Genomic DNA, 10,529 nt, shown 5'->3' with positions numbered 1-10,529 from the left:
GACATGATGACCACTACACTTTGAAACCTGTGAAATCCAGCAAAGCAATGGCAATTGGAGACGATTTTGACCGCCAGGGAAAAAAAACAAATTCAAAGTTCTGTTGGTGATGGAAGACAAAACATCCTGTTATTCGGCAACAAAGCCAAGAAATTCATATATTGTAGTTGGATAGGGTATTATTTCAACACCAAGAAGAGATTGGTTTCACTGGGGATTGAACCCAGGACTAGAGTTGAGCGCGGCTCGTGGTTCGTGGTTCTCCAGTTCTAGGCTCGAGTGATTTTGGGGCATGTTCTAGATCGAACTAGAACTCGAGCTTTTTGCAAAAGCTCGATAGTTCTAGAAACGTTCGAGAACGGTTCTAGCAGCAAAAAACAAGCTAAATCATAGCTTGGTTTCTGCTGTAATAGTGTAAGTCACTCTGTGAATCACACTATTATCACATTTCAGTGTATAGTGTGCGTGAACAGCGCCTTCAGATGACTGCTATTTGTATAATGGCGATCGCCATTTTTTTTTTTTTTTTTCTTGTCTTCCTTCCCTAAGCGCGCGCGTCTTGTGGGGCGGGCCAGCATGTCAGCCAATCCCAGACACACACACAGCTAAGTGGACTTTGAGCCAGAGAAGCAACGGCATGTGTGATAGGATGTCCATGTCACATGTCCCTGCATTATAAAACCGGACATTTTCTTCCAGGACGTCATTATCTGCCTTCTGTGTCTTTGGTGTCAGACATCACTGTCGCAGCTCCGTCCTCCTGAGTCCTATAGCCGATACAGCTGTATGCGCTGCATACACAGCGTTAGACAGCTTAGGGAGAGCACTTTATAGCAGTCCTTTTAAGGGCTCAAACCGGCAGGGTCAGAGAGCCATAGGTGACAGGTCCTGCAAACAGCAACAGCGTCTGTGTAGCCAAGGTCAGGGATTTCCTCCCTGCATTTCACCATTAGGAGGGAATAGAAAGGCAGGCTTCCATTCCTCTACCCAGAGCACCACAATCCTGCCACTGTACCCTCTTGTCCTCTGCACACTCCAACTCATTATAACTAAGCCATTATACTAGCAAACACTCAGTGTACCTAGTGGCATCCTATCTGTGGCTATTGGACTTTGCTATAGTCCCACTAGTGCAAAGACATTTGCAGAGCACGTCTGCCTGCATTGCACACTACAACTTTTTTAAACTAAGCCATTTTACTAGCAAACACTCAGTGTACCTAGTGGCATCCTAAACGTGGCTATTGGACTTTGCTATAGTCCCACTAGTGCAAAGACATTTGCAGAGCACGTCTGCCTGCATTGCACACTCCAACTTTTTTAAACTAAGCCATTTTACTAGCAAACACTCAGTGTACCTAGTGGCATCCTAAATGTGGCTATTGGACTTTGCTATAGTCCCACTAGTGCAAAGACATTTGCAGAGCACGTCTGCCTGCATTGCACACTCCAACTTTTTTAAACTAAGCAATTTTACTAGCAAACACTCAGTGTACCTAGTGGCATCCTAAACGTGGCTATTGGACTTTGCTATAGTCCCACTAGTGCAAAGACATTTGCAGAGCACGTCTGCCTGCATTGCACACTCCAACTTTTTTAAACTAAGCCATTTGACTAGCAAACACTCAGTGTACCTAGTGGCATCCTAAACGTGGCTATTGGACTTTGCTATAGTCCCACTAGTGCAAAGACATTTGCAGAGCACATCTGCCTGCATTGCACACTCAAACTTTTTTAAACTCAGCCTTTATACTAGCAAACACTCAGTGTACCTAGTGGCAACCTAAACGTGGCTATTGTACTTTTGTCTATTCACACTATTGTAAACATATTTGCAGCATGTCTGTTTGCATTGCACACTCAAACTTTTTTAAACTCGGCCATTATACTAGCAAACACTCAGTGTACCTAGTTGTATCCTAAACGTGGCTATTGTACTTTTGTCTATTCACAGTATTGGAACGTTATTTGCAGCACGTCTGCCTGCATTGCACACTCAAACTTTTTTAAACTCAGCCATTATACTAGCAAACACTCAGTGTACCTAGTGGCATCCTAAATGTGGCTATTGTACTTTTGTCTATTCACACTATTGTAAACATATTTGCAGCATGTCTGCCTGCATTGCACACTCAAACTTTTTTAAACTCAGCCATTATACTAGCAAACACTCAGTGTACCTTGTTGTATCCTAAACGTGGCTATTGTACTTTTGTCTATTCACAGTATTGGAACGTTATTTGCAGCACGTCTGCCTGCATTGCACACTCAAACTTTTTTAAACTCAGCCATTATACTAGCAAACACTCAGTGTACTTAGTGGCATCCTAAACGTGGCTATTGTACTTTTGTCTATTCACACTATTGTAAATATATTTGCAGCATGTCTGCCTGCATTGCACACTCAAACTTTTTTAAACTCAGCCATTATACTAGCAAACACTCAGTGTACCTAGTTGTATCCTAAACGTGGCTATTGTACTTTTGTCTATTCACAGTATTGGAACGTTATTTGCAGCACGTCTGCCTGCATTGCACACTCAAACTTTTTTAAACTCAGCCATTATACTAGCAAACACTCAGTGTACCTAGTGGCATCCTAAACGTGTCTATTGTACTTTTGTCTATTCACACTATTGTAAACATATTTGCAGCATGTCTGCCTGCATTGCACACTCAAACGTTTTTAAACTCATCCATTATACTAGCAAACACTCAGTGTACCTAATTGTATCCTAAACGTGGCTATTGTACTTTTGTCTATTCACAGTATTGGAACGTTATTTGCAGCACGTCTGCCTGCATTGCACACTCAAACTTTTTTAAACTCAGCCATTATACTAGCAAACACTCAGTGTACCTAGTGGCATCCTAAACGTGGCTATTGTACTTTTGTCTATTCACACTATTGTAAACATATTTGCAGCATGTCTGCCTGCATTGCACACTCAAACTTTTTTAAACTCAGCCATTATACTAGCAAACACTCAGTGTACCTAGTTGTATCCTAAACGTGGCTATTGTACTTTTGTCTATTCACAGTATTGGAACGTTATTTGCAGCACGTCTGCCTGCATTGCACACTCAAACTTTTTTAAACTCAGCCATTATACTAGCAAACACTCAGTGTACCTAGTGGCATCCTAAACGTGGCTATTGTACTTTTGTCTATTCACACTATTGTAAACATATTTGCAGCATGTCTGCCTGCATTGCACACTAAAACGTTTTTAAACTCATCCATTATACTAGCAAACACTCAGTGTACCTAGTTGTATCCTAAACGTGGCTATTGTACTTTTGTCTATTCACAGTATTGGAACATTATTTGCAGCACGTCTGCCTGCATTGCACACTCAAACTTTTTTAAACTCAGCCATTATACTAGCAAACACTCAGTGTACCTAGTGGCATCCTAAACGTGGCTATTGTACTTTTGTCTATTCACACTATTGTAAACATATTTGCAGCATGTCTGCCTGCATTGCACACTCAAACTTTTTTAAACTCAGCCATTATACTAGCAAACACTCAGTGTACCTAGTTGTATCCTAAACGTGGCTATTGTACTTTTGTCTATTCACAGTATTGGAAATTTATTTGCAGCACGTCTGCCTGCATTGCACACTCAAACTTTTTTAAACTCAGCCATTATACTAGCAAACACTCAGTGTACCTAGTGGCATCCTAAACGTGACTATTGTACTTTTGTCTATTCACACTATTGTAAACATATTTGCAGCATGTCTGCCTGCATTGCACACTCAAACTTTTTTAAACTCAGCCATTATACTAGCAAACACTCAGTGTACCTAGTTGTATCCTAAACGTGGCTATTGTACTTTTGTCTATTCACAGTATTGGAACGATATTTGCAGCACGTCTGCCTGCATTGCACACTCTAACTTTTTTAAACTCAGCCATTATACTAGCAAACACTTACTGTACCTAGTTGTATCCTAAACGTGGCTATTGTACTTTTGTCAATTCACAGTATTGGAACGATATTTGCAGCACATCTGCCTGCATTGCACACTCTAACTTTTTTAAACTCAGCCATTATACTAGCAAACACTCACTGTACCTAGTTGTATCCTAAACGTGGCTATTGTACTTTTGTCAATTCACAGTATTGGAACGTTATTTGCAGCACGTCTGCCTGCATTGCACACTCAAACTTTTTTAAACTCAGCCATTATACTAGCAAACACTCACTGTACCTAGTTGTATCCTAAACGTGGCTATTGTACTTTTGTCTATTCACACTACTGCAAATCTATGGGCAGCACCTCTGCATGACAACCTCCTGCTCTGTTTTTAATAAGCTATAATGATAGCACAAAATACTGCCATTTAGTGGCATCATAGAACTGGCTGTTGTATTCCATTAGTGCCCCACTGGTGACAAGCTATTTCTAGCACCTCTACATTACACCCCCATGCACATTTTGATACGCTAATGTTATAGCAAACTCATGGAATTCATTGCTGCATTTCATAATTCGGAGGGATAGAAAGTCAGGCTTCCTTTAGCTTTTCCTTCTGTTCATAGACAGCATCTCCAAGACAAATTTCCCCTCCACGTCTAAGTGTGGAGAGTCAGCTAGTGCGCATGCGTGTGCCGATGTACCCCAGCTGCAGCATAATTACAGTGTTTCGCGTAGTGAGTATGCTCAGCCTGACTGTGTTATTCCTGACACTAAGTCTTCTTTTCGGGATACAGCGCATGCTCCCACACTAAGTGTGAAAAGCCTCTTTGCACAGGTGCTTGCATTCCGTGCCGGGTCTAAGTCCTGTTTTGTGCCTAGACACCATGCTAAAGCTGATAGTCTTTTTTCAGAGACTGTATTTCATGCTACTGAGCATGCTCAGGCACTTCCTGCATCAGAGACTAGGTCCGGTAATGAACTCTTTGGCCCTGGCCCTGATGTGGGGGTCCCATATAGACCACAGGGCATCAGGTGTCCTCCCAAATGGCTTGCAGAGGCCCACACCTATGACTTGTCACCGCATTATTGATGGTCAGACGATGACTGGTGAGGTGTTTGGGTCATGGCAGCCATGAGGTCATAATTGAAGTTGCGTTTCCAAATAGGACGCTAGTTATGCCACTGATGACGTGTCACTCTACTTTTGTCTCCAGGAGGTGCATTGTGGTTCACCCTGGTTTGGGGCGGACCCAGGTTATAAAAGGGGCTGGAGCCAACAAGGAGGTGCGCAGTCTTCTATTATGCTCCGAAAGAGCACACCTCCATGTGTTGAACCCATTGCGGCTTTAGGCCAGAGGTAGGCAGGGATAGGGTGGTGGATGCAGGCCACCACCACAGTTGGTAACGCAGAACGGTTAAGACCAGCTCCTGTCCTAACAGTCCTGCTTGTGCAGCCCAGTGGCATTAACAGGCCTGCTGCTGCTGATGTGCCTGCTGTCCACAGGTGTGGCCCCTACGCACACGGTCAGCGTACTCAATGGCCCCTGTGTTGTTAACACGGAGTTCCTGGGCTGGGTGGGCATGTGGACCCTGTGACGCTAACAGGGCTCACAGTCTCCAGATCCGAATGGCGTCTAACTCGGTTCAGGCTACTATTAGTTTCATAGCCACACAGCTCTGTATCCTCCATTAAACCTTCAAGTTGCCAACCTCTCCTTTTCCAACTGGGAGCACGGTGGACACTGACTGCTGATGGGGATATATACCTTTCTCTTTCTTTTCTTATTAATTTTCGTTATATAGCGGTCACAGATTATATACCACTTTATCCAAATCTGCCAGTCCCACTGTAACAGATGTTGTTTCTTCAGCAAATGTTACAGTTGCTTAACCACCAAATCCACGGACCAAAACTTTTTTCCCCTTTCCAACACACCTGTTCCCCTTTCCAACAGCATCTGTCCTTTTTCAACTCATTTTGGGATATGACCAAAAGTGCAACTGTGCAGGGACACCGTACTCAACGCCATCTCAGCACAGCAGCCATCCCTCGGTCCCTCCCATGTGGACAAGTAAAAGACCATTTCCTCCTATCCATGACAAAGCGTTGAGATTCACTCTGTGCAGCACTGGTGTTTAGTGGAAAAGTAGATCTAAGATTGTGTACCACATTCTGCAGATACTCCTGTATACGTGCGTCTATTTCTATGGCAGGAATTAGTTCGCCAAATTTTGTCTTGTACCGGGGATCTAACAGTGTGGCAACCCAGTATTCAGGATTACTTCAAATTCATACAATACGAGGGTTATGTAGGTAGTGCAGCAAGAAGGCGCTCATGTGTCTTGTGCATCCAGGAGGACCAAGTCCTTGGTGTGTTGGTGGCAGAGAGGTGAGAATCGTGCCTCCTTCCTCTGCCCTCTCCCCACAACCTCGCACAACCGAAATGTGAGCAAGCTCTCACTCATCTGCTGAGTCTTCCATGCCCATCGCCAGTTCGTCCTCCATTTCTTCATGGGCTCCTGCACTTTCATCAACACTTTTTGCTGATACTATGCGCCCTTGTTAATCCCTCTCCCTCACCATGACTGCCGCATAGGTGCCGCTGACCATCTGGACCTCGTAGATCTTGTTATCCTTTCCGCATATGACTCCTCCTGTACTTCCTCCCCTTCCTCTTGTCCCAACACCTGACTCCGAATAATAATTACAGTGTGCTCCATCATGTAGATGACCAGAATTGTCACGCTGAGAATGACATTGCCAGTGCTAAACATCTTCGTCGACATTTGTGAACTGTGTAGCAGGGTGCATAGGTCCTTGATCTGACACCACTCCAGCAGCGTGATCTGCACCACCTCTTGATCAAGTTATCCCAGGCTATATGTCATACCGTATTTCAGCAGGGCTCTGCGGTGCTGCCACACACGCTGCAACATGTGCAGATTCCAATTCCTGCGTGTCGGAACATCGCATTTCCGGCGTTTAACTGCCAGACCCTAAGACTTCCGGAGTGATGAAAGTTGTGGAGCTGCTGTGTGCGCACGATGGAAGTGAGCACATAGCGAGCGTGCACGCTGCACAAGGCCATGTAGGCCGTGATGGTGTTTTAAAAATTGCTGGAGAATCAGATTCAACACGTGAGCCATACAAGGCACGTGTGTCACATTGCCCTGAGGATGGCCCGCAGCCAGGTTTGCATCATTGCCGCACACGGCTGTTAAGTCACCAACGGAGTCCGCTCCGGCAATTTGTACTCCAGTCGCCAGGTGACAACGTGTTCCTTTCATGCATAGTGCTGATGATGGGAGAGGAGTCGATGCCAGCGGCGCAGGTGGACGCAGGTTATGCTCACCCACTGGGCTGCATTACCTTGACAGATGCAGAATCTCTGGCTGAATGTAGCTGGTGGGTATCTCACAGATGAAATACCATCATTCAGCTACAACCAATGTGAAGACACCACACCCTTTTTTATGCCCATCCTGTCTGCAGACCACTGCCAGACATAGCTATGAACCTCTGGTTAATTTTACCCCCAGTTCAGTTTTATGATTTTGTGTGCTTGTTACCTGACTACTTTTCCTGCTTGCTGTTTATGTACCTTGTTGGCCGATCCGCATTTCACCTCTGCTTGTTTTCTGATTAAGTCATGGCCGTCCCATTCTGTTCCTGTTCCTCAATTAATGTTTTGACCCTGCCTGACTACTATTCTCTGGAATAGCGGTGTGACTCACATTTCCCATACATTTCAAAGTAAAACTTTGACCGCCTGATGGCATTGAGCTCTGCTGCCAGCATAGTAAGGAGGTGTGTGGTAGTCCTTGTGCGCAGTTGCAAGGAAGGGTGGCCTGACCACACAGGGTTTGCGCCAAGGTGGAGGACCCACACGAGGTTGAAGAGGCAGAAGCAGTGTATTAACTTCTACATACAGAACAAGGATTGAAACAACTCGTGGGGACGGCAAGACTTGTACAGCAGACCCTTCTCCATCTCTCACCATAGTTTGCCAGTGCCCAGTCAGCGACATGTAACATCCCTATCCATGCTTACTGGTCCAAGTATCGGTGGTGAAATGCACCTGTTCACACACAGAGTTTCTCAAGGAAGCGGTGATGTTGTGTGCGACATGCTGGTGTAGCGCAGGCACACCTTTCTTAGAGAAGTAGTGGCGACTGGGCATCTGGTACTGGGGCACAGTGACAGACATAAGGTCTCTAAAATCCTGTGTGTCCACCATGCGTAAAGGCAGCATTTCGGTAGCCAACAGCTTACAGAGGGATAGAGTCAACCTCTTAGCTTTGTCATGGGTCGCAGGAAGTGGCCTTTTATTTGACCACATCTGAGGGACAGAGATCTGGCTGCTGTGTGTAGACGGTGTTGAGTAGGGTGTCCCTGGAAAAATGCAGGTTTGTGAGGAAAGTGCAGGCGGAGACATGATGTTGCCTTCATCTTGCCTTCAGATCTGTTCATCTTGTATCATTTTTAAAAAACACAGCAAGCAAGGGTTACTCCAAGCGGAGTCTACCTTTTTTCCAAAACTTGGGCACACAGACACCCCATCAGTGGCAGCACTTGTGCCATAGCTGCAAACAGGATATTTTGATTTGCATCAAGCACATTCAAAAATACGCCATAATTAACCGTCCCCAGCATGACACCGGGGTAGGTAGATAAAGTCTTTGCTGAACCATGACTTGGTCATCTTGTCTCCTTTTAAAAACAATGTAAGCAAGGGTTACTCCAAGCGGAGCCTCCCTTTTTTCCAAAAATTGTGCCCCACACACACCCACCCATTCAGTGGCAGCACTTGTGCCCTAGTTGCAAACAGGATGTTTTGATTTGCATCAAGCACATTCCAAATCCACAAGCATTTACTCTCCCCAGGATGACACAGGGGTAGTAAATTCATTCTGGATCCATGACTTGTTCATTTTGATGAACGTCAGTCTGTCCACATTGTCACTGGACAGACGCGTGCGCTTATCTGTCAGCACACACCCAGCAGCACTGAAGACACGTTCAGAGAAAACGCTGGCAGCTGGACACGACAAAATCTTCAAGGCGTAACTGGAGAGCTCTGGACATTTTTCTAGATTTGAAGCCCAAAAGGAGCAAGGCTCCATTTGAAAAGTCATTGCATCGATGTTCATTTGGAGATACTCCTGTATCATCCTCTCCATCCGTTGACTATGTGTCAGACTTGTTGTCTCTGGTGGCCTTGCAAAGGAGGGTCTAAAAAAATTATTAAAAGATTCCATAAAATTGCTGTTACCAGCACCAGATCCGGTCCTACTGGTACGGGTAGACTGTTGAAGATGACGAGGCCGTCCCATGTTTGTCAAGTTCCAACTGGAAGAATCACTCCCTTCACCTGCACGGTTGTTTGGTGGAAAAGCCAAGCTAAGATCGAGTAACAGCTTCTGCTGATACTCCTGCATACGTGCGTCCCTTTCTATGGGTGGAATTATGTCACAAAATTTGGACTTGTACCGGGGATCTAATAGTGTGGCAAGCTAGTAGTCATAATCACTTCTAATTTTGAAAATACGAGGGTCATGTTGGAGGTAGTGCAACAAGAAGGCACTCATGTGTCTTGCGCAGCCATGCGGACCAAGTCCACGCTGTGTTTGTGGCATAGAGGTGCTAACCGTTCTTTCTTCCTCTGACATCTCCCCCCAACCTCTTTCAACTGAAACTTGACCAAGCTCCCCCTCATCTGCTGAGTCTTCCATGTCCATGGACAGTTCGTCCTCCATATCTTCATGTCCTCCTGCACCTTCCTCAACATCTCTCCTGCTACCATGCGCCCTTGTTGATCCCTGTCCCCCATGGTCCCATGCCTGCCGCGTTGGTGATGATGAACGTCTGGACCTTGGTGATGTTGTTGTGTCTTGCGCATATGAATCCTCCTGTAGTTCCTCCCCTTCCTGTTGTCCCACCCCCTGACTCCGAATAGTGTTTAGCGTGTGCTCCAGCATGTAAATGACTGGAATCGTCATGATGATAATGGCATTGTCAGCGCTAAACATATTCATCGCCATGTCGAAACTGTGCAGAAGGGTGCATAGGTCCTTGATCTGAGATCACTCCATCAGGGTGATCTGCCCCACCTCTGCATCTCGTTGGCCCAGGCTATACGTCATGACGTATTGCACCATGGCTCTGCGGTGCTGCCACAGTCGCTGTAACATGTGGAGAGTTGAATTCCAGCGTATCGCCACATCGCATTTCAGGCGATGAACCGGCAGGCCGAAAGACTTCTGGAGCGATGCAAGTCGCTCAGCTGCGGCGCTTGAACGGCGGAAGTGAGCAGACAGTTTTCGTGCCCTGTTCAGAAGGCCATCTAGGCCGGGATAGTGTGTTAAAAATTGCTGGACGACAAGGTTCAACACGTGAGCCATACAAGGTACGTGTGTCACCTTGCCCAGGCGAAGTGCCGCACCCAGGTTTGCAGCATTGTCGCACACGGCTTTACCAGGCTGCAGGTTGAGTGGAGACAACCATTTATGAAACTCGGACCGCAGAGCTGACCACAACTCCTCAGCTGTGTGACTCTTATTCCCAAGACATGTCAAGCTAAAGACCGCCTGATGCCGTTG

This window comes from Anomaloglossus baeobatrachus, chromosome 2 (genome assembly GCF_048569485.1).
Source record: "Anomaloglossus baeobatrachus isolate aAnoBae1 chromosome 2, aAnoBae1.hap1, whole genome shotgun sequence".
NCBI lineage: Eukaryota > Metazoa > Chordata > Amphibia > Anura > Aromobatidae > Anomaloglossus > Anomaloglossus baeobatrachus.
The sequence above is the reverse complement of the archived record's forward strand: the minus strand, read 5'-3'. Positions refer to the sequence as shown.